At 41.0% G+C, this 23,101-nt stretch overlaps 1 protein-coding gene across 2 annotated transcripts in view; it reads left to right on the top strand.

Annotated features, from left to right (window-relative positions):
* Positions 1 to 23,101, top strand: part of NCKAP5 (NCK associated protein 5) — a 605,695-nt gene that overhangs the window by 53,542 nt on the left and 529,052 nt on the right. For both annotated transcript variants that reach the window (XM_042855509.2, XM_065560497.1), the window contains one exon: positions 18,008 to 18,137. The gene's annotated coding sequence lies outside the window, so the exon portion shown is untranslated. Of the gene's footprint in view, positions 1 to 18,007; positions 18,138 to 23,101 lie in introns of those variants that run through there.

Here is a 23,101-nt window from a genome sequence, read left to right as displayed (position 1 = left end):
AACTTTACTTCAGTGAGATGCCTCCTATGTTTCTGGAATATCTTACGGTATCTATGGAGTCTAGTTCATAACATTTGCTGCAATGTTGACAATGAACTCTCCTAATATGGCCCACATTAGTGTAGGTTTTATCAAATAGTACTCTAGACATATTTGTATTGGTCTGCAGTATAATACTTTGCCTTGGCAATGTACAACACCATTTGTCTGGGGATCTCAAAGTGCTTTACAAACTGGGGTACGTTGTTTATGGATTTACAAAAAGTACTGTATCCTTCCAGTTCTTACATCTGAAATCTCATTACTTCTGAATACTTTCCATTTATAAACTGGAGGGATAGATGAGTTAAGAAAAAAATTGTAGAGTGCCAACTGTGCTTGTGCAGAGTATTTTAATTATCAGACACCGGTCCACTACCAATTTATAGTGTTTCATATAGGTCACTGAACAGCCAGATGATGGTAATGACTTTCATTCACTATCATCTTGGTGTGAATTTGAAACCATGATCCAGAAATGAAAGGCTAAAATTTCAATTACCAATACTCCGAGCCTTCCAATTCCCCATATTACACTGGTGCTAGAAGTCCTAAATTTCACATCTGTGGAACATTTATAAATTATGACATATTAAAAGATCAGCTTAAATCACTAAGAATTTTAGCATCTGTTAATAATTGCTACTGAAGGAAACTATTAAAGGGTAAACTGGCTAAGAGTGTCTTGAATAAACACATTTCTCCCTTATGTCATCTGTTCCAAGATGTTCCATAACTATGTCTTAAAACTGTACAAGCAAAGGAAAATGCAAAATGAACTGGACAAGGAAAAACAACAATAGAACACCATGGAAAGACTCAGGCTGGCCATTCTCCTTGTCTCTCCACTCAAGAATCCTTACATTTCTCTTCTATTAAACTAATACAAGACTAATTAGTTTCCCCAAAGCTCAAATTCTGTCATGTTTTTATTGGTTGTGTATCTAACATCATGATGTTTATGGGAAACAATTTCCTCAGTTCCATTTACCAGTCTTTAATCAAGTGAATTGTGTTTCTTCTCCATCATCACAAGAAAAAAAAACAGCTTTAACCAGCCAGTACTGAAAATTTAGGGGCTAGAGTCTCACTTTAGGCACAGCCCTCGGCAAGATATAGTGCATAAGCTGCACCGCTCAGGGGTACCCATGGGAAGCATTGTGACTCAGACACACCTTTGGGTCACAATTCCTCCCTGGCTTCTTCCTTGCTCTCTTGGGTGTGTGTGGGGGAGAGGGGAGGAAAAGGAATTTTACAGCTAGTCCGTACTACCTGTAAGTTACTACAGTCTCTCTGTCCCCTACTGGCTCAGCTACTCTGGCCAGTGAATAGTGTGGAGCCAAGGTGCTGCCCCACGCTCCACCCACCTGCTCTGGGAAGGGAGTAAGCAGGCAAGTGACTCTGCTTATTCTCGTATGTTCAGATTCAAGTCTGAATTGCCTACATATGGGACACGGGACGATTCTTGCTCCCTTGCATGGCTATGTTGTCAAAGTTGCAATCTAACCCTTGGTTGTAGCTTTTGTTACTGAGAGATCCTACAACCAACCATTTTAAATAATGATAAGCAAGTGCTCTTTATTCTGCCATATTGTTTGTGTATGAAATTTTCCTTGAGTGGAAAATCTAGAAGAATCTTTACATACACAATGTATTGGGGCAAATTCTGTTCCCAGTTACATCCATGTAACTTCATTTACTTCAGTGGAATGGCATAGGTATAAATTAGGGTTGAGTTTGGCCTTCTGTCTACTTTGTATGAAATCTGGAGGCAGAATCATACCTATAGCTGGGAAAAAAGACAGTGGGGAAGCCAGATGGTGGCTAGATAAGAATAACAATACCTTATTTTGGGGGAGTTCTATGGTCTGTGTTATGCAGGAGGTCAGAATAGATGATCAGAAAAAGTCCATTCTGGCCTTGGAATCTATGATGTAGCAACAGCATTTGCAGAGCATATTTCATCAAAGACACTGACAAAAATGAACTAATCCTTAAACTACCCTATATGAGATGTATTATTATCATCACATTACAGGAGAGGAAACTGAGGCAGGGAAAATTAGTGATTTGTCCTAGGTAACACACTTAGTTTGACAGAGCTGGTTAAGAACTTGGGGTCTTGATCATCTGGTCAGTTACAGGCGAGTGACTTCAACAGATAGTGTGAACAAGTCCAAGGAGTTTTTGACTTTCATGCTGGTACCACACTTTTCCCTTTCCACCTTCCTAAGAAACAGGAGACTGCCATTATGCTTAGTGTAAATATGTGTATGTTGTTGTTTTCCTAATCGTGTGTTGTAGGGTGTAGTTTTTACCCCTGAAAAAGCACCTTGGAAAACAGTCACATCAGATAAGAGTAACTGGCAGCCATTGCTTCCACAAGAAAGAGAGATTGCATTATCTCATGCTAATGTGACCACCACCACAAGGCATACAAATGTCCCTCAAACAACAGTGGGTGAGTGACCTTTGAAATTTAAAATAAATAAAAACTTAACCTCTGTTTCCCTCCATCCCCTCCTTGTACTCTCTCTCCATTACCTTAGTGTTATTGTTAATGGTAGTCTGCCATATCGTCTACATTTCTGTTTTGTGTCATTTGAAATAACTGAGTGCAGAGTCGTTAAAGAGATCAGTAGGATGACATAAAAACAGAAGAGTTATCAACCTCTAACTAGGAGTTTCATGAGCGTTTTAAAATTTACATTTTTATTAAGTTTCTGGCAGATGGCAAGAATGGAAGTTAGTCTGTGACAGCCAGGGCTCTTACAGAGAAGTTGAAGTAAGGCACTGCAGCAGCTGACTGCTGGGGGGAAAGGGAGAGGCTGTTATTTATATTTTTCCAAAGCTAAGCTCTCGCCCTAATATAGATCAGCCACTACAACGCAGTAAAAGAGAATTGTAGAAGAAAGAGATGGAAAAATCCTATTAGGGTCTGTCATCCACCCTGTCAGTGTAACACTGTTCCCTATAGTATATTTTATTGTCCATTATCCTGTCTCATTTTTAATATCACAAGTATTTGACCAATTCCCTTGGAAGATGATACCAGAGTCTATATTGGATTTCACTATACATAGTTTTCTCCAACTACTCACTGTCTTTTTCCCCCCCTTTTTTTTCTGTTTAACCTCATTGTACGAACCCTAATCAATTCCTCATTGTCTTTGATGTTTGTATACATCTCTCAAATACGTGTAGATAGTTATGCTCTCCCATCCCTTCCTCCTCTTGTAATTGTTTAAAACAACAATGTACAGCTTTGTTAACCTTTCTCCACATAAGCCAGTGCCTTAATCATTTTTATTGCTGTACAAAAGCCCAATGAACACAATCAGCAGTATGTTGGTTTCTAAGGGTAACATCCTGGCCCTGTTGAAGTTAATGGGGGTTTTGATGTTGATATTAATTGGGCCAGGATTCCATCCTAAATTCAGAGGAATTATTGCATTATGCAAAACATGATGATTCCCTTCTTCCTCTACTCCAGCTTCTCAAACCTTTTAATTTTGATTAATAGATAAATGTTATAAATACATCGGAGTGCACATTTGCTTTTGAAACTATTGTGTGTTTCAGATTTGTATCAAAACTAAGTGGGTCTGAGTCACTTCATAGGTTCCCTGGGCTAGTGCCCACATGTCTCACCTAAAAGATTGATTGGTAATGTGGCAGGGTGGCTGGCCCTTTAAGGAGAGCTGGGGCTCAGTTTCACAGCCAGCCAACCCTCCTCCCCAGGTGGGGAAAATTAGGGTCATGTTACTCTGAGATAGATAAAGGAGAGGCCTGGCTAGTGAAATTGAGACTTCACCTGGCAGTGGATGGGGGGCTGCTGAAAGAGATGTGGGAGCTCCTGCAGGAAACAGTGGAACTCAGGGGAGAAAAGACTCCAACTAGGTAGAGCTACGAGTGGCCTGCTAAAGCAGCGAATGGCTCTGGGCAGGAGGACGTGGGAGAGTCTTGAAAGACTTTCAAGTGAGTCTGGGCAGGGCTTGATGAAGGATGAATACCTGAATTTTGAACTTGAAGGACTTTATTTTGGAACTGTTTATGATAATAAACCAGCCCAAGTAGGGGCGTTGTTCGCTGCCAGAAAACCTTTGTGAAATTACTGAGAAGCCCTAAAGAGAAGGAAACTGAGGCAGGGATACTGCAAGGTATCTCCAGGCCATGAGGTGGTGCTCTGGAGGCAGTGACCCTGATACCGTTGGGTTTCTGTTTTTGTTTTAATGTTGCAGACTTCAAGTAGTTACAAAGGAAAAATAATTGGTACAAACTATATTGAAGAGGTATGATTTTTTTTTTTAAATAAAAGCTGATACAGGATCAGAAACTTAACAATTCTTATTAATTCAATATATTGCCTGAAGAGTGGCTAAACATATCAATATTTTATAATGAAATAAAACTTCTTTATATTCCAGATGTCTGTTTCTTTTCTTATCTTTTTCATATTCTAGAACTGATATCTAGACTTGTAAGACTACCATATAGAGACCAAATCCCCATCTCAGATCATTCGTGAACTTTTCCATCATAAGATTATCCCATCCTCTCCTGAACCACAAAGATGAACAACTCTGTTTTCTAAACTTCCTGTATTTACTCCTAAGATATTGTCATTTTTTCCTGTTATTTTGTGTGTGTTTATGCAAACACATTTTTTTTTCTGGTGGTGGTGAGTTTGTTGCAAAACTTAGGACGAACTTTAAACACAGACTAAAACAGGCATCTTCCTAAAAAATAGGTCCAAGAGAAAATGTGACTCAAAGAGACACCTGAGATACAAGTCTTCCCCTGCTTAATCTGGGTTGGTAGTGATGCCAGCAGTAAATTATTACCATTCCCAACCTGCATTTGATCAGCTTTATGCTTTGGGCCACTGAGTAAGTGGGTAGAGTTAGCTCCTTACTCCTCCCTGCCCAGTCCTGCCTCAGCTGCTCTGGGGAGGGAGAATGCAGGTGAATGGCCACATTTACTCCTGTGAGGGAGTGCGGTGTTCTTCCTGGCTCCTTTCCCTCGCCTGTCTGTCTGTACATAGTCCAAGACACAATCTACCCCTTAATTTCTTCACTGCAGTTTTCTTGACCATAAGCGAAATTGAAGTTGGACGAATGTGAAAAGAATTTTCCCCTATTTTCATTGATTGTCCCTGTCATTCTATCATCTAAGCATATATTACAAAAATTGATACAAACAACTGTGTTCAACATGTCTCCAAAAGCACACTCCTCAATTTTTAACATTTTTTCATTTTTAATAAGGAGGAACCAGGTTGTGCCACTCTTGTTCTCACTGGGCCAGATTTTCTAGACAACTAAATTCAATTTACACTGCATAAGAAGCACAAAGTACATTTTTAAAGCAGCAGAAGAATGTCCCTGGAGAATTTTTCCTGCTTAGGGGGAATCCCTGCTGGTTTACAGTTGGAGAAGATCGCCTAGCTGCCTCCTATGCTAGCTATCTTCCTACCACCAATGAGTGTCAGAGGTGTGGGTGGTGGAGACAGGTTCTACTATGACTGATCCCTTGGTGGTGTAAGCTTAGCAAAAGCAAGATTAGACCTCTTCTGCTGACTCCCTGTGGCTGCCACTGTTGGCTATGACTGAGCACATCTTGGAAATAATGGAGAATGGGGCAACGGAGTGATAATTTACTCCTCAGGTGGTCCCACTGAAATGAATGAAGGTACTTGTGGAGTAAGGATGGCAGAATCTGGCCTGTAATAAAGTGTCTAGTGCTGTCTAGGGGTTGGAATGAGAACTATTCAACTGTGTTACGAGCCGTAGGGTGTAGCAGCCCACAAGTGGTAGGGGCTTGTCCTTTGAAGCTGGAGAAGCCGAGTTCTTTCTCTGGGGCCACTGGATGAGATTACCAAGACCTTTCTCCCCTTCCCAGCCCTGCTCAATTTATGACTTTAGCTATGGGGTTTCAATAGGGGCTGTGACGGGTTGGATCACAGAAACCCCCTTGGGAGCTGCCACCCGATGTGCAAAGACTACCCCTGCTTCTGTTTTCCCTGCCAGCTCAGGACTCCAGCACCCTGTCTTGCTGAGCCAGACACTCCCGTCTGCTCCAACACAGACCCAGGGTCTGAATCACTTGTCCCAAAGCTGCAAGTTTACCTGAAAACAGCTCACAGTAGAGTGCTTGTCTTTAGCACTCAGATGCCCAACTCCCAGTGGGGTCTAAACCCAGATAAATCCGTTTTACCCTGCATAAAGCTTATGCAGGGCAAACTCATAAATTGTTCGCCCTCTATAACACTGATAGAGAGATATGCACAGTTGTTTGCTCCCTCAGGTATTAATACATACTCCGAGTAAATTACTAAATAAAAAGTGATTTTATTAAATACAGACAGTAAGATTTAAGTGGTTCAAAGTAGTAACAGACAGAACAAAGTAAGTCACCAAGCAAAATAAAATAAAATGCGCAAATCTATGCCTAATCAAACTAAATACAGATAATCTCACCCTCAGAGATGTTTCAGTAAGTTTTTCTCAGACTGGACACTTTCCAGGCCTGGGCACAATTCTTTCCCCTGGTACAGCTCTTGTTGCAGCTCAGGTGGTAGCTAGGGGATTCTTCATGATGGCTTCTCCTCTTCTCTGTTCTCTTCCCCCCCTTTATATATCTTTTGCATAAGGCGGGAACTCTTTGTCTCTCTGGGTTTCCACCCCCCCTCACTGGAAAAGCACCAGGTTAAAGATGGATTCCAGTTCAGGTGACATGATCACATGTCACTGCAAGACTTCATTACTCACTTGCCAGCACACACATATACAGGAAGACTCACAGGTAAATACAGCCATCTGCAGACAATGGGAGTCATCAAGATTCCAAACCATCATTAATGGTCCACACTTTACACAATTACAATAGGCCCTCAGAGTTACATTTTATATTTCTAGTTTTAGATACAAGAGTGGTACATTTATATAAATCAGATGATCACACTCAGTAGATTATAAGCTTTGTAATGATACCTTACAAGAGACCTTTTGCGTGAGGCATATCCCAGTTACTTACATTCACTTATTACCGTATTTTCTCTAAAACTATCTCAGTTACATTATATTGACTTATTATCAAGTTTTTATAAAACCATATAGACTGCATAACGTCACAGGGGCTATTCACTAAACCCTCTGCACTGTGAGCAAATAGGTGGGAAGTGGGCAGGAAGTGGGAGAAGCCCTTGCTCTGCCTCTTCTTACTTGTGGTACACAGTGGAGAACAAGCTTCTCCACAAAAAGGGACAAAGCAGCTAACATCTTCCTCAGAGTCCATGGATTATGACTCAGAATCACAGTTTGTTAGATGTGTGTGTGACGTTGCACTCCATATGATTTTATGAAAATATGCTAATGAGTGTGAATATAGTGTAACTGGAATATGCTTCATGCAAAAGGTCTCTTGTAAGGTATCATTACAAAGCTTGTAATTTACTGAGTGTGGTCATCCTATTTGTATCATTCTTGTATCTGAAACTAGAAATGTGAAATATAACTCTGAGGTCCTATTGTAATTATGCAAAGTATGGGCCATTAATGGCGGTTTGGAATCTTGATGGCTCCCATCAACTAGGACAATTGGTTGCAAATGGTTCTGTTTACTTGCAAGCCCTCCTGTGAGTCAGGCAAAGAAGAATGAAGGCTTGGGGTATCACAGGACATGTGACCATGTCACCTGGTACTGGAATCCATCTTAAGCCTGGTGCTTTTCCATTTAGAAAGAGGGGTGGGGACCCAGAGAGACAAAAGATTCCTGCCTTGTGCCAAAGCTATATAAGGGGGTGGAACAGAACAAAGGAGGTTCCCGTCATGAGAAATCCCCTAGTTACCACCTGAGCTGGAGCTAACAAGAACTGTACCAGGGGAAAGGATTGGGCCCAGACTAGGAAGGAGTCCAGTCTGTGAAAGAAGCTTATTGGAACATATCTGAGGGTGAGATTTTATCTGTAATCAGTTTCTTAATGTATTAGGCTTAGACTTGCATGCTTTGTTTTATTTTGCTTGGTAACTTACTTTGTTTTGTCTGTTATTACTTGGAACCACTTAAATCCTACTTTTTATACTTAATAAAATCACTTTTGCTTATAAATTAACCCAGAGTAAGTAATTAATACCTGGGGGAGAAAATACCTGTGCATATCTCTCTATCAGTGTTATACAGAGGGTTGACCATTTATGGATTTACCCCATATAAGCTTTATACAGAGTAAAATGGATTTATTTGGTGTTTGGAGTTGGGTGTCTGGATGCTGGAGACGGGAGCATTTCTTAAGCTGTTTTCAGTTAATTCTGCAGCTTTGGGGTGCGTGGTTCAGACCCTGGGTCTGTGTTGGAGCAGACTGGCATGTCTGGCTCAACAAGGCAGGTTTCTGGAGGCCCAAATTGGCAGAGAAAATGGGCTCAGAGGTAGTCTCAGCACATCAGGTGACAGTCCCAGGGGGTGTCTGGGACTGAACCCATCACAGAATGCTCCATGGGTGGAACAATTTCCTGAGGCCGTGGGTGGAACAATTTACTGTAAAGTTCCAGTCAAATCTATTGCAAGGGTCTAAATGACAAAGTAGCAGCTGTGCAAAATGCAGGTGACCCTGATATCCTCCGTAGCCATAGAATTGTTAGAGTAATTTAGAAACAAATTGTGCTGTCCTTACTCAGGAAAATTGTCACTGAAGTCAGTGGATTGTTACTTTGTCTAAGCAGGCAATGTGAGGCTTGTCCCTTAAAGTGTTATTAGTTAAAGCTTTTTCAATATATGACTTTTATCTTGAAAATTTTCCTTTAGGCCACATAATGTTTTATAACATCCTAGCACGCTTCATAGAATGAAATCAGATGTTCAAAAACTATGAATAAATTAAGACTGGGTTATAATTTCTTATGTCCATGAGTTAGAATTCACCAGTAAATAATCATTCACTCTCCTGGGCTCTGCTATGGATAAAACCAAATCAAGTTGTGATCTTACAGGTCATGAAGATGGCACTTCATCTAGCAAAACCTTGCTTGGATTCACTAAATTTTTGTCATAAAAAATGTGCATAGCAACATGATTCTTTTTGTGCCTCTAGTAAGAAGTGGGCAAAAAGCGTGCCTTTAAAATGGCCAATTTTTGCCAAATTGGTGTCAAGATAAAATTTGTCAGAAGACTGAATTGCTCAGAGGTTTGGCAATGAGATATTTATGTCTGGGTGATGGTGACCTAAAATTGTTATAGGACCATCAGGAACTAGACTGAGACCAGATTGCAAAGCCAACATGATAACAAACACTACCCATTATTTTTGTTGGCTGCCGCAGCAGAGCTAGGAAAGGTTGAAGATTCATGGAGAATTAATGCCTTTTGGTGATCTCTCTGGAATAGGATTGGCAGAGAGGGGGAAAACACAGGTCTTCTGTCATCAGGATTGTCTATCTGGTATCTTTCACAAACACTAAATTTAGTCTGTAAAATTTTAATTGGTACAGCCCATTGACCAATCACATTTTGCTTACTATGGAGAGTCAAGACCTGTCTCTTATCTTTCACTGGTTTCATCATTGACTTTCATAAATATACTCCTGATTTATGCTGGTGCAAGAGAGATGAGAATCGGGCCGAAAGAGCCAGACTTGGTGGTTATGAAGAACTCTTGATTAGTTTATTGTACACTTCTTCCTTTTGCCAAAACAAGTTTCACCAATTCGTACTCTTTCAGACCTACTCACATCCACTTATCTGTGAATTGCAACACATTACACAGCTCATTTGGATTTGGCCCACTGTCTTCAGCGGCTTCCTAAGAAAGATGTCTCTTTCTGATAAAGCCTTTGAATTAGGCCAAGTAGAGACTTGATCTCTGGGTCTGCCACATGCAGGTCTGTTTCTGTAATCACTAGGCTACTGGATATTCTGGGGTGGGTCTCTCTAATTTTGACCAAAAATTCCATCTTGGACCTGAGACACTTTCCCAACAGAAACCCATGTTTAAACCCAGGCGTTCCTGAGAAAAGTTTCAGGTTTGAGAAATTGGCATGTTCCAGAGAGAAAATACTTCATCAAAAAAATCCTGACAAGCTCTAATACTGTCTTCAAATCCCTTTTGATTTCTGTGGAGGAGCTAAGGATGCTTATGCAACATCATCTTGCAGGCTCAGTCTTCTGAGGATCAGAAAACGGCAACATATCCCTCTTACTACCCTCATCAGTCATTGTCTCAACAACCCATTCATGCTTTGCTATTTTTTATCTATCATCTTTGTCCAAATAATTTAGTTTCACAGTTTAAATGCCTCATATATTCCATAAAAGCAAACAACAAAGTGTAATCCTTTGACCTTTTCAGTATTCTTTGGTGTAATTTACTGACTGTTCACTTTCTCCCTACAGCATGGCCCTTATAACCATGATAAAAATGGACAGACAATGCAAATATGAAATGCTGGAAAGGTTACAACCTTTGGATTGGTTATAAGTCTATTGACTGATCAAAGTATTTTTACAAGGAAAGATTTGAACAAGAACAGAAAATGGCATTAGATGAATCGCAGTTATTATGGAATAGGGAAATGATATAAACATAACCCATTCTCCTTAACACTTTAACACTGTAATCTTGTGGCTTCTCATTTTATGTCATTGCAACCCATCCTTTTCTCCTTAAATGCATCCAGTTATCCATTTAATTAACCTGATAAGATATTGAGATACAAATCTTTTGAACTTTTCTCACATATTTAATCTTTAATGCCATATTCCATATTTTATGGTTTATTGAAATTCCTTGTATTATTTTGAGCACATTAGTAGGTTTGCTTGCTTTTATCTCCCAACAATTACTTGCTTGGCTCCTAGAAGGTGGGTTTCTAGATGTTTTGTTTGACAAGCAGGGGAAGAATGCCTTGTGTGAAGAAAGCTTAAAGGTAGATGGCAAAATTGTTAAGCGGACAGGGTGAAAGTTCAGTAGCTGTGCAGATTTGTTTCATTCTGTCTCTGGGATACATTGCGTAGGAGTCTGTCTCCCTGGACTAAATTCTTCAATGCTGCTGGGATATTTTCTCCAAGGCAGGCACTACATAGGGCTGTTCTAGACTCTAAATTGGTCACCTCACAAGCCTGAGGACTTGCTGGGACAGATTAGGAATGTAGATGGGGATGCTCCAGACTGCAGAGCAACTCATAGGCACCCCTTGGGGCCGCTCCACACCCATTACTCCTATATGCCCCGGGAGCAGCAGTAGGGGGTTGGAAGCCAGGTCAGAATCTGGCAGAACAAGTTATGCTGATGGAAGGCTGGTGTAAGGGAGATCGGACTCAGGATCCTTTTTTGTAGGTAGTTCCTGACTAACTTTTTCGAAATTGGTTTTTTTGTTTTGATGTAACTTTCCAGAGCCAGTCAGAAAAAAATTAGCTGTAGGGGCAGCATGCATGGAGTAGTGCTGTGGTTTGCTTCCTTTTAATTCCCATAGCATTCTACTTAGCTAAGTGTTTTAGTGTCTGGCACTAGAATTTCTCTAATTTAATTAACTCACTAATATTAGCATGTGACACAGGCTAAGATTCTCCTCTTTCTCTCTGCAAAAATGCAGCTTGCTTATCTAAATAGCATTCCTAATCCAATGGGTATGAGTGCACAACGTGTACTCTAGTGCTAGCAAACTACTGACCAGTCTGATCAAATACCTGGGTGTATTGAGCTTTAGCTGGCTGATCTGTGCTCATGGAGTTGCTGTGGAGCATACTGTAGGTGAAACAGAAAATGTTTAATTTCATGATGCATAAACACAGATGCCAATGCAGTTTCTGTTTCCCTAATCACTAGTATTGAAGACAGCCGTCTGATATGTCCACTCAGAAGAGAATTCCAGAATGATTTTTCCTTGTCAACATTTAAATCCTCAACATCAGCCTGCTTAATACCATGGGAGGGAGGGAGGATGGTGTGTTAATGAAACCATTTTAATGACCTGCTTTTAATCATAATGGGAAAAAATGTTCATGCTTTGCAGAGGTGAGGTTTTGTGGTGATCCCAGTCTACAGTGTTTGGAAGGACAGAAAACAGTCACAGAATCAATGTAAGCTTTTTGACTGATGCTGACTTAGAAATATAACAGCACTGTTTGGTGTATAATGAATATTCTTCATTATATTGAATATTTGTAATAATAAGCTCTACAATTTCAAATGCTTTCTTTTTTTCCTCATGTCTATTTTGCAAAGGCTCATACAATTCTTCATACTTAAGTTTGAAATGCTTCTGTGTTCATTTTTCTTAGAGAAACCACATGCAAACCCAACCCATAAACCTCAGTGTTACCAGCACGGTCCACATAAGCAATCCTACTGTACAATAGCATACTAGTGCTTATGATAATTTGGAGGATAAAATTTCAGTTAGAAAACCGATTCTAGGGGGATTGAATAACTCAAGGGATTCACAATGAGATAGAGATACTTTCAGCTCTAGGTCACCTGTTTAATTCTAGTCAACGTCTGCACTGACTGAAAGTTTTTACTATCTGATGGCTGTTTGGTGTTCTATACTAGTGACAGCACTGGTTCCCCCCCCCCATTATCAGAGATATTACCAATTCCATCTGTGTTCTCCATTTCAGGTATAAAGGACAGCTCTCCAACTGGCTGATTTTTTTCTAGATGGAAGAAACTTTTAAAATGTGACTAATGTATAATTTTTGGCGATTTTATTCTAGTCTCTAGTAGGGTCATGATCACAAAAAACATCCTCATAATTAGCACTCTTGTTGACAATCTCAGTAGAGAAGGCCAAAGACTGAATGGGCTATGGAGACTGAACTATCTACTGCCCCAGGGATGTTTGCCCTGTCGGTACTGAGATATATGGAGGGGTGGGAATGTTTGAATTGTACCTGTTCTGAGGATAAACAGGAAGACTTCAGTCTCTACACTTGTCAGTCTTACCCCACTCTTGCCCTGAAGGGCTTAAAACAGCCCTGGGGGAAGGTTGCTAAGCTGGGCTGATTGGGAAGCAGCCACAGCTGGGCCACACCCCAATCAGGCCTCAGCTTGGCCCTATATAAAAAGCCTGTGAGCCAGCAGCCAAGAGTCTCTCTCTGCCTTCAGAGGGAGAAGGGCCTGGCTGCAGCAAGCTTGAGACAGAGTACCTGAGTGGAGCAGGGCTGGGGAAAGGCTGGGGAGCTCCAGCCTGGAAAGCCCCAGGCTGTGGCCTAGTAGAAGGCCAAGGGGTACTGGGGTTGCAGAGGGCAGCTCAGGGCTAGGCCAAGGCAGCAGGTCCAAACCCTCCTTGCCTGTGATGGGTGGCCTATACTGCAGTCTACCTCAGGGAGCGGGGGCTAGTTGGTGACTGGCAGTGGCCTTATTCTGAGGCGAGGTAAGGATAGTGGGTGGGGCTTCCCCAGGGAGGGGAGACCCTAGTAGTGAGGGGTGTACTGCCAGGGGGCAGCACCCCAGATACAAGGGCACTGGGGTCCGGGTGGGACACGGGACCAGAGGACAGGTGGATCACCAGCCTGCAGGGGGTGCTCCAGGATGCTGGAAGAGCTAATTCCCAGAAGTCACCAGCAGGAGGTGTCGCAGGAGTGAGTCCGCTCCTCTACACGGACACTTATCACAATTGCTATGTTTATATACATTTTTTTTAAAAAGACAACTATCAGTTTCATGTTTCCGAAAGATATGATTATGGGCCAAATCCTTGGTTAGCATAAATTGGCTCTATTGAAATCTGACCCTGTGCTCTTAAACTGTATGAAGACATCTTGGATGTTAATCTTCATATGATGATGATACACTTTTCCAGCAGCCATGATATATACATCAAAGTATAACATTCCCTCTGAAGGAGACAGTATGAACCAGGAAATGTCATATGTAGATTACAGATGTTAATAACAATACCTTGGTTCTCCTGGTTGCAGATTATTAGGTCCATCTCCCAGTGTACTGAACAATTCTTACACTAATTTTATAATGGAATTTTCAAGGTGTGTAATACTGAAGATTGTTGTTACCCTGAAAGTTCCTAAATCCAAAGGTATGGCTTCATTGCTGAGTTAACCCATGTTGCACCATACCCATCTCTAGCCACACACACAACCCTCTCACCCAAGTTAAGTGCTACTTTCAGCCAAAGCTAACTGGCCTGCTTTGGACTTCCAGCTAAAATACAGGTTCCGTAGTTACTCAGGCTGGTAACCTACTGACTTTGCAGTGAGGATAGGGGCTAAACCACTCAAGTGCTAATAGTCCTACAGTGCTTTCCCACAATTCCCCTGTTGTGCCCAGAAAAACAAACACAAACTCCCACAATTCATTGGTAAGGCTATGGTTTTGTCACGGAGGTCGCAGAAGTCACTGTATCCATGACTTCCAAAGACCTCTGTGACCCCAGCCCTGGTGGCTGGGATCTGCAGGGTCCGGCTGCCTCCTGCAGTGGCTTGGAGCTGTAATGTAACCTCTCCACCTGAGTCAGTGGGTCCCCAAGCTCTCAGCTGTCATGAGAAGTGGAGGTCCCTGCAGCTCCCAGCCACTGCAGGCAGGGGGGGTACCCCCCTTCCTTCCCACCACCATGGGAGGGCAGGGGGACCCCAGCAACTCCCCGCAGCCACTGCGGGGCAAGGGGATCCCTGCAGTGCTTCCTACTGCTGGGGATGGGGCAGGGGGACCCTGCAGCTCCCCACCAGCCATGGCTGGCGGGGGACCCTGGAGCTCTGAACCCCCATGGGTGGTGGGGGCCCCAGAGCTCCCAGCCACCCCACAGCTGCCCAGTCCCTTCCCATTTTATCATGGATATTTTTAGTAAAAGTCATGGACAGGTCACGGGCTTCCATGAAATTTTCTTTATTGCCCGTGACCTGTCTGTGATTTTTACTAAAAATATCCCTGACAAAATCTTAGCCTTATTCATTGGTAAGGAATCATAGAGCAGCTCAGCTTACTGCAGCACAAAGAATCCTGGGCCATTCCCCAAAAGTCCTAGTGTGTCCGATGGGTGACTGCCGCACCCATGAGGACACGTGTAGTTGGGTATGGTTTTGCAATGTGGCTGCAGGCCTAGGCTAATCTGGGTGCTGATCACCTGAGTTAATTCTGAAATGAAGAAATCCCCTCAGGAGCATCAGGCAGCTGATGATAAACTGAAAAGAGAAGGCTGGTAAATTGTTTTATCCTGATATGTAGGTGCAGTATTCCTTGTGATTTGGGCAAACCGTTAGTGAGTGTACAACACTTCAGGTCTATTCCTGCTAGACAGCCATTCTCCCAGAAGGCTCTCAGGAGGTGCATTTCTTCCCGTTTGAATTACTGTAGGTCTCTTAGCTGGCCTATAGGTTGATCACTAGGAGATAGAGCCTTATCTGGTAGGCTTCTTTCTTTAGGACGGGAAATATGTTGCACAGAAATACCTGTTCCAAGATAAGAGCTTGTTTTTCAGCATTTTAGCCAATGATTTTATCTTTAGTTTGAAGAGAGTCTGGTTTTGAGGCCCAAACTGGCCTTTGGCTTGTCTGAATTAGGATATTTTTGTTAAGATGCATGGGCAAGATTTTCAAAAATGACTAGTACTTGTAGGTGCCTTGTTTAAGGGTGCCCAGCTGGAGGCAAGATAAAGGGAAGTGATATTCAGAATGTGGGTACTTGCTTTCTGGAAATCAGGCTTCTTTCAGGTGTCATGAGTTGGACACCCAAAAGCTGAGGCACCCACAATCACTAGTCACTTTTGAAAACTTTAGCCCATGTGTCATGGGCTATTATTTCCTAGTTGGAAAAGGGTAGGGCTAGACCTAGATTTGTAACTCTTGATAAATCTAGACTATAAACTCTACACATAAATGTGAAGATAAGGCTCCAGAAAAGTATCCAGTGTTGGTACTGTACAAATAATTGATAGCTAGTCCTACATCCACTATTTGTGTGACAGATTTGGGAATGGTTTCTGCTAAGTATCTGCAGACAGGATAATCAAGACACTTACTCAAATCAAATGCTTGTCCTTCCTCTGGGATGGTTGCCTCCAAAGTATGACTACCTCTAGCTCACTCCAAGGTGAGCCTATTGGTCAACAGAAATGTACCTTAGGGAAGGTTATGCTTGGCTGGTATGATGATGAATGGATAGAGATACTGTGCAAAGATGACAAGTTAACCCTTTCTTTCTCATGTCTGGTGTTTTATAAAGAGGAAAACAGCATTGTATTGAGTTGCCATTGTGTCTTTAATAATATCCATTGTGGTATTTCATGTGAACCATGGTAATACATCTGGAAACAATGGTAACTACTTAGTAACTCACCATTGTGCTCCCTCGTTATCTCAAGTGAATAACACATTTAACATTTTAATTGGTAGCAATGCAAGCAAGCAGAGGTTTACTGTAACCAGCACTGCACAAAATGGAAAAAGAAAGTGATTGGAGTAGTAATTGAGATTTCTTCACTGATTAATTGCCATACACATTTAAATATTCTCTCACTGAGCTCATTTATGGTGATTAATCTCTGTACAGACTAATTTACAGGTATTATATAAAAACTGGCTGAATTTTGATCTCACACCAGTACAAAACCAGTATAAGTGAGGTCAGACAAGTCTGAAGTTGGGTAGAATGGGAAACCTGACACTGGATATATTGCTATAAAGACTGATTCTGATTCCCCTTTGTCACCTCAAATAGCTCCTTACAATAGTATTCCCACTGAAGTCATAGGGCTACTTGTAGTTCAAGGTACTATTCAAAATAAGTAAAAGGAGTTAGAAACTGGTTCTTAAACATGTAGGGTCAGATTCTGCTCTATTTTAGTCTGGGTTTCCACTAAATACAATGGATTTGGCACTGAGTGAAACTAGGAGGATTGCAGGCTCGCTGAAACTATTTTTTTTTCAATTATTATTCTCTTTCTACAACTGGTCTTGACTAAAGATTTTGGATCAAATCCTCCAGCCTTTGTTCAGGGAAAACTCCCTCTGGCCTTGCTGGAAGTTAACCCAGAGTAAGAGCTGTAGACATTGCCCTTTGACATTTACAGATGCACTCAATGTTGGTTGCAGTAGAAGTTTCTTATACTTGGCTCTACGTTCATGTGCATATCTATTTGCCTCTATTTGGGTCAGATTTCGATCACAGTTACATTGTTATAAATCCAGAATATCCTCATTAACATCAAAGACGTTATTTCAGATTTACACAAGTGCAGCTGAGAGAAAAATCTGACCTACATTCCCAAAGCACACTAGACAAACCATTGAATGCACAATATACCTCTCTGAGAAGTTTTAATCTTTTAAGATACTTTCTGTTATCCTGGACACTATTTTTGTTACGTGATGCAAGTTATGTCTTAGACTTAATAAAAAGTGTCGCCAGCAATGACACCACTAATTTCCTCCACTGCAGAAGTACCAGAATTTCACAGGATGAAATTCTATGGCCTGTATTATGCAGGAGGTCGGACTCACTAGATGATCATAGTGGTACTATTTGGCCTTAAAAATCAATGAAAGATGCTCAGGGCTTTCAACTCCCAGAACCTTGTAGGATTGGGCTCAATATTGTGCCTCATAAATATAACATAGGGAGTTATGCCAGTAAACACGATTTACTGGGGAGTGTGAGAAACGTGAACTGTTTGTTTTTTCAGACAGCTTACTAGCTCTGCAAACCCATTTCCCTGCTCTGTTAGTAGAAGACTATACAAACCCAGGGGGCCCTGATAAAGCCAATCAAGGACAATATCAACAGCCGGGTGTTCAGTTTTGTTGTTGTGGGGTTTTTTATTTTTATTTTTTAAATATCACCCCAATATGTTCAGTTCACATTTCTCTCTGGACAGATCAACTTTTTTGGCACAGATAACTTGTTTTTGGAACACAGCCAACTAGATTCGCAAAGTCATTAACTGCTGGATTATTAGAAAGTTAATGAAGAAAGACAGAAACTGTTAACTCGAATATTGAAATGTGCATTTAATTTTTTCAGTGACACTGGAAACAGCCTGGCACTTCTAGTAGATTGAAAGGAAAACAAACCACCAAAGCCATGGAGAGAAAAAAAACGACGACAGAAACGGGAATTTGGGAAAAGACTTTCTCTGGACAGCAGTCTTGTGGTAAGGACTAAAATATTCATTTACTGTTGTATGTTTTGGCATTAAAAGTATTGCTCTTTAATTTCTATGTCCCCATAATGTTGTACCTTGTTTTAAATCAGATGTTCAAGACATCACAATGGCAAATCCTCTTGTGATTATAACTCCAGATCTACAGGACTAAAAGACTTTTGCAGAAACCTAATAGGAGCCTATTATCATATGGAAACATGTCACTGGGTTTGAGTGAATTACACTAGGGATCAATCTGGCCAGGTACACAAGGATGGCATTTAAAAAATTACCAGTGTTATATAAGATAAAGAGATATGGTTACCTCAGGCCCTGCAGCACTCTGCTGTATTTCCTTATACTTCATATAGGAAATACTTTGACTGAAGTAAATACTGACCTTCTCTGACTGCAAATTCTTGTTTAGTTACACTAACTGTGGTGCCTGTAGGTATGTTACAAGTTCATGTAATATCATCTGAAGGAAGCATCAGCTGGCACATGCTCTGGATGAATTATTATTGATATACCAAGGACCTGATCCTGATTTTAATGAGAGCATGATCTTGGCCCCCAAATCTGCCTTCAAAAAGTAATGTTTTAGCTGCTGAGTGGAATAAACAAAAAATTCTTGAACAGACATATCATGAATGCCCAGATTGGAAAATACTTGGAATATGTGTTTACAACTAGCATGCTGAAACTGAATAAACGGAGAGGTCTCACGCTGCCCACATTTGTCTCTGTGACTTTTGCAGTGGCTACTCCTTATTCTGAGAAGGGAACTTTTTTCTTGGAGGTGATCTCAGATCTGCTGCCTTCTCAGAGTAATGAGACTCCTGAGAATGATGCTTGGGGAAGTGGCTGACGTGCTTAGTGAATCTTCTCCATTGTATAAATGCAGGAGAGGATGGGTCTTGCTTGACTGTTAATGTCAGCTGGCCAGGGAAACAAATGTAAAAAGGGGACATGACTGTGGGAGCAGCTACCACTTTCCTGGGCTCTGAAATGGAGCTGTCAGGGAGATGAGATGATTCTGTAAATCACCCCTTGTGCCTTATAAAATAAATCAGGGAGTGAACACTCCTTCCCCTAGCCTTAACAGAATGCCAGTGGCTCCAATGAAAGGTGATTGTAGGGAGTTACGTATGATGTGAGGTGTGGAGCTCATCTTCCCATTGTGAGCAGCTCCAAAACGCCCTGATGATGAGTGCGCTTCTGCAGTGGATCATCTTTTCCTTCAGGTAGGTTCTGCAAAATCCAGCCTGCTGCAAAGCCTGCATCCTCCCAGGACTTGCACAGTCCAGAAATGTACAGGTATTTTCAGCTAGATCAAGCCCAAAGTTACAACGTTATTAAAACTACTTCAGTTACCTTACAGCTCGTGTACTCAGAAGTGGATGCACAGTTTCATCATCTAATAGACTCTCATATATGATCAAAACAAAAATAAGCATTTATTGTACATGGACTGTGTTCCTATACAGGATCAAGTTCTGCTATTATTTCTAGGCATGTAACTCCATGGAGGCAGATTCTAGTCTAATTTCTCTAATTAAAGTTCATTGCTGTGTTCCAAAGATTTTAGCCACAGAAGAACAGAAACGGTATACTGAGAGTTTAGGGCAATGCCAGCAGTTTTGAACATTGCTGCATGGACTGCTAGAAAAGGCGTTGAACAGTATGGAAAATAAGTGCTGTTTTTTTTTTACTATTGTTTCACTTATCCAAAGAATTCTCCATAGAATAGTTTTGGAGCTTACTGATGTTTTATCAACCAATTAAAATGTAAATTTTGTTTTACTCAGGAGACAGTTGTGGTCTGATGCATAGGCTCCTGGTTTCCTGCCTCCAATCTATGCACTATCTCCCCAGTAAACCAAAATGTTGCGAGTCTTCTGCAAAGTCTTGCATCTTCGACTGCCTGTTAGTATATCATACTGGCTGTCCTGTGACTAGACCAAATTCAACCAGGCAAAACTAAACACTTTATCTTTCTCTCCCTTCCAAAACACCTCTCCTCTCCATCACTGTCAATAACAAAAAATTTCTTTCTGTCATCTGGGTATCATACTCCACTCTTCTCATTACTTCCCCTACGTCCATTCTGTTGTCAAATTCCATCAGAACACTACATTTCCAAAATCTATCCACTCATCTTCATTCTACCTTCTGAAGTTCCTACATCTCCTCTGTTTCTTCTCTTCACATAAACCCTCCTGCCTAACCACTCCCTTGAAGTCTTCTTGCACTCTCATATTCCAGTATTCTCCAGGCTGGACATTATGCTTGGAATGGTCAACCCTGATTTGATGCTAAAAACATGGTCTCTACTTTCTGTGGGATAGCAATAATCCACCTAGAAAATAATCTCATTCATATGCATTCAAAAGCAACATGTTCAATTTTTGACCTTGGGCCACAAAACACCTGTATAAACAGGAGATAATGTTAACACACATAATAGTGTGTTATGTCATCAATCTGTTCTGCTTACTATGCTTACTATGCTTTACTATGCCATCTCCTTGTGAAAACGAACACTTCTTCCATGAAGTTATGCTGTAGCGCTCTCTTTCAGTAGGTATTAAAATTTACTAAACCTAAGTATTGCTTAGTGATTTTTAATAGCAATGGATTATCTCTGTCTGTATCTTCCTCTTGGAGTCAGAATGTGTTGGCTCAGAGGAAGAGAGAGAGAGAGTGAGAAAAAGAGAAAGAAAGCAATTTCTAAAACTAGAGATGGGTTCAAGCCATTCTGGGTATAAATTTGGGCTTTCCAAAACTGAATCTGATCTTTACCAAAGTTTGGTGTGTTTGGATTTAGCCCATTACAGAGAGCGGTGCAAACTCCAAACCTGGAACAATGTTTCAGCTTCCATCTGGGGTTTTGACTCAGGCCAATTTTTGTCTAAATTTGGAACCTTCAAACAATGAAGCAGTGAGAAATGACACATCCACATAACACTCTTCCTCACAGCACAGTACAAAATCGTTTCTTCTTGGATCCCCTAAATGAAGGGGAAAATCAAATGTATTTAAGCTCTGCTAGAGCTGGGCAAAATTTTTCAGACAAATAGTTGAGTTGACAAAAAAAGCAGTTTCAGGTCAACCTGAAACCATGTATGGATTTGACACCAATAGTTTTGGCCAGTCACAAAATGGCTGGAGGAGGAGGAGGAGGTGGGGATAGTGGTACTGCCTGCCTTCCGCCCCTATGCCATAACCACAGCTGGAAAACCTTGGGGAAAGAGCTTGAAAATGAGGCCAGATAAGCTTTTCTCAAAGGAAAAATTTAGACACAAATATAAGGATGATTCATACTGTGAAGCATCATGAGATTTTCTACTAATTAAAAAGTTTGAATGGATATTTCTCTGAATACTTTACCAAAAGCTAATATATTTTAATCCTTTTATTTCTGGGGAGACTAAGAATCCTCTTGCCCTTAGTAACCGCAAAATATCCACTGAGGGCCCTGTTCAACTCTTGTTAGATCAAGGGAAGTCTTACCATTGACCTCAAGGGAACTGGATCCATTTGAGGTTAAATGGTCATATGATTACCGCTATTATTGTAACCACTAGAGGTCTCCACTATTGCCAGCAACTGAGAATTTCAATGCACAGGCAATTAATTAATATTTATAGACAAAGCAGTCAAACCTTTAGAGCAATGACAACGATATTTATAGTTCTATGTTCAAGTGAAAGGAATGACAAAATATTTAACTCAGTGTGACAACCCTTATAGAAAATCCCTATATGGCTTCAGAATAATACCACCCTTTAGTGTTCTGTCTGATGGTTGACCTTCCCTGCCCAACTGAAATAAGGATATAGTTTTTGGATGGGAATTAAGAATAATTTCTATAACTCATATTGGTTTCATCCCTATTAAGCTCTATGGAAGCTTTCTATTAGGAAAATCTGTTTGTGTATGTTACAGACAAGACATGATTATTATTTAAATCAGAGACGTGTGGGGAGCTAGGATTAGAACTCTTGTTTTTCATCTTAAAAAAAACAACAGGCCTCTGTCACTTCAGATAAAGAAAAGCTCCTTTAGATGACCTTATTAATAGGGGTCCTCTGTCCTGTCTGTGGGCCAGCCAATAGATGGAAACAACACAAACTCTCTCAGACATCAGTCCATCCACCTACTTGGAACTAGAGCCCTATATTTTTCATAAATTCATGATGATGGAGGGGCAGATGGGCCAAAGCTAAATAGTATTGAAACCCCGGGTGCCTGGAATGGAGAGCTGGACTCAGTCTCACAGGTCAGAAACCACTGCTGCATGGTGAGTGAGGGGCAGGCTCACTCTGCCAACCCCATCACCCAGAGAGTTTTTTCACACATTGGGGGCAGGATGCAACCCTTGTGGATAAAACAGATAAAATAAAATATGAAATTCACAAAAAATTAGAACAAAAATACATTTACTGGGCTCTTACATCACTGTGAATTGCTTTGTATGATGGGGGCCACAGTCACATCAGGTTTATGCTGTGATTACTGAAGGTACTTCAATTTAGAACTAAAATAAAATGCAAAAGAAATAATCTCAATGGAATAAGGTTATTTGCAATATATTATTCAGCCATTTGGTATTTCTTTCTGTTGTACAGTTTTCCAGGTAGGATGTGATCCCTGGTAAACAAAGGAGACAAAACTGGGACTCAAGCTTTGTAGAAGCCTGTTTATTTGGTCTGCAGTTTGTAGTTTTCCACAGTACACTTTTTTAAAGATTGGTTCAATATAAAATGAAAGTCAAGTAGCTTAGGCCTTAAATTTAAGTTCTGTTAAGTTTTACAAATGTAATATTAGAAATCTAATTAGAGGGATAGCTCAGTGGCCTGCTAAACCTAGGGTTGTAAGTTCAATTCTTGAGGGAACCATTTAGGGATTTGGGGCAAAAATCTGTCTGGGGATTGGTTCTTCTTTGAGCAGGGGGTTGGACTAGATGACCT

The sequence above is a fragment of the Chrysemys picta genome, chromosome 11, assembly GCF_011386835.1.
Source record: "Chrysemys picta bellii isolate R12L10 chromosome 11, ASM1138683v2, whole genome shotgun sequence".
NCBI classification, from domain to species: domain Eukaryota; kingdom Metazoa; phylum Chordata; order Testudines; family Emydidae; genus Chrysemys; species Chrysemys picta.
This window is presented reverse-complemented; position numbering and strand designations above follow the sequence as displayed.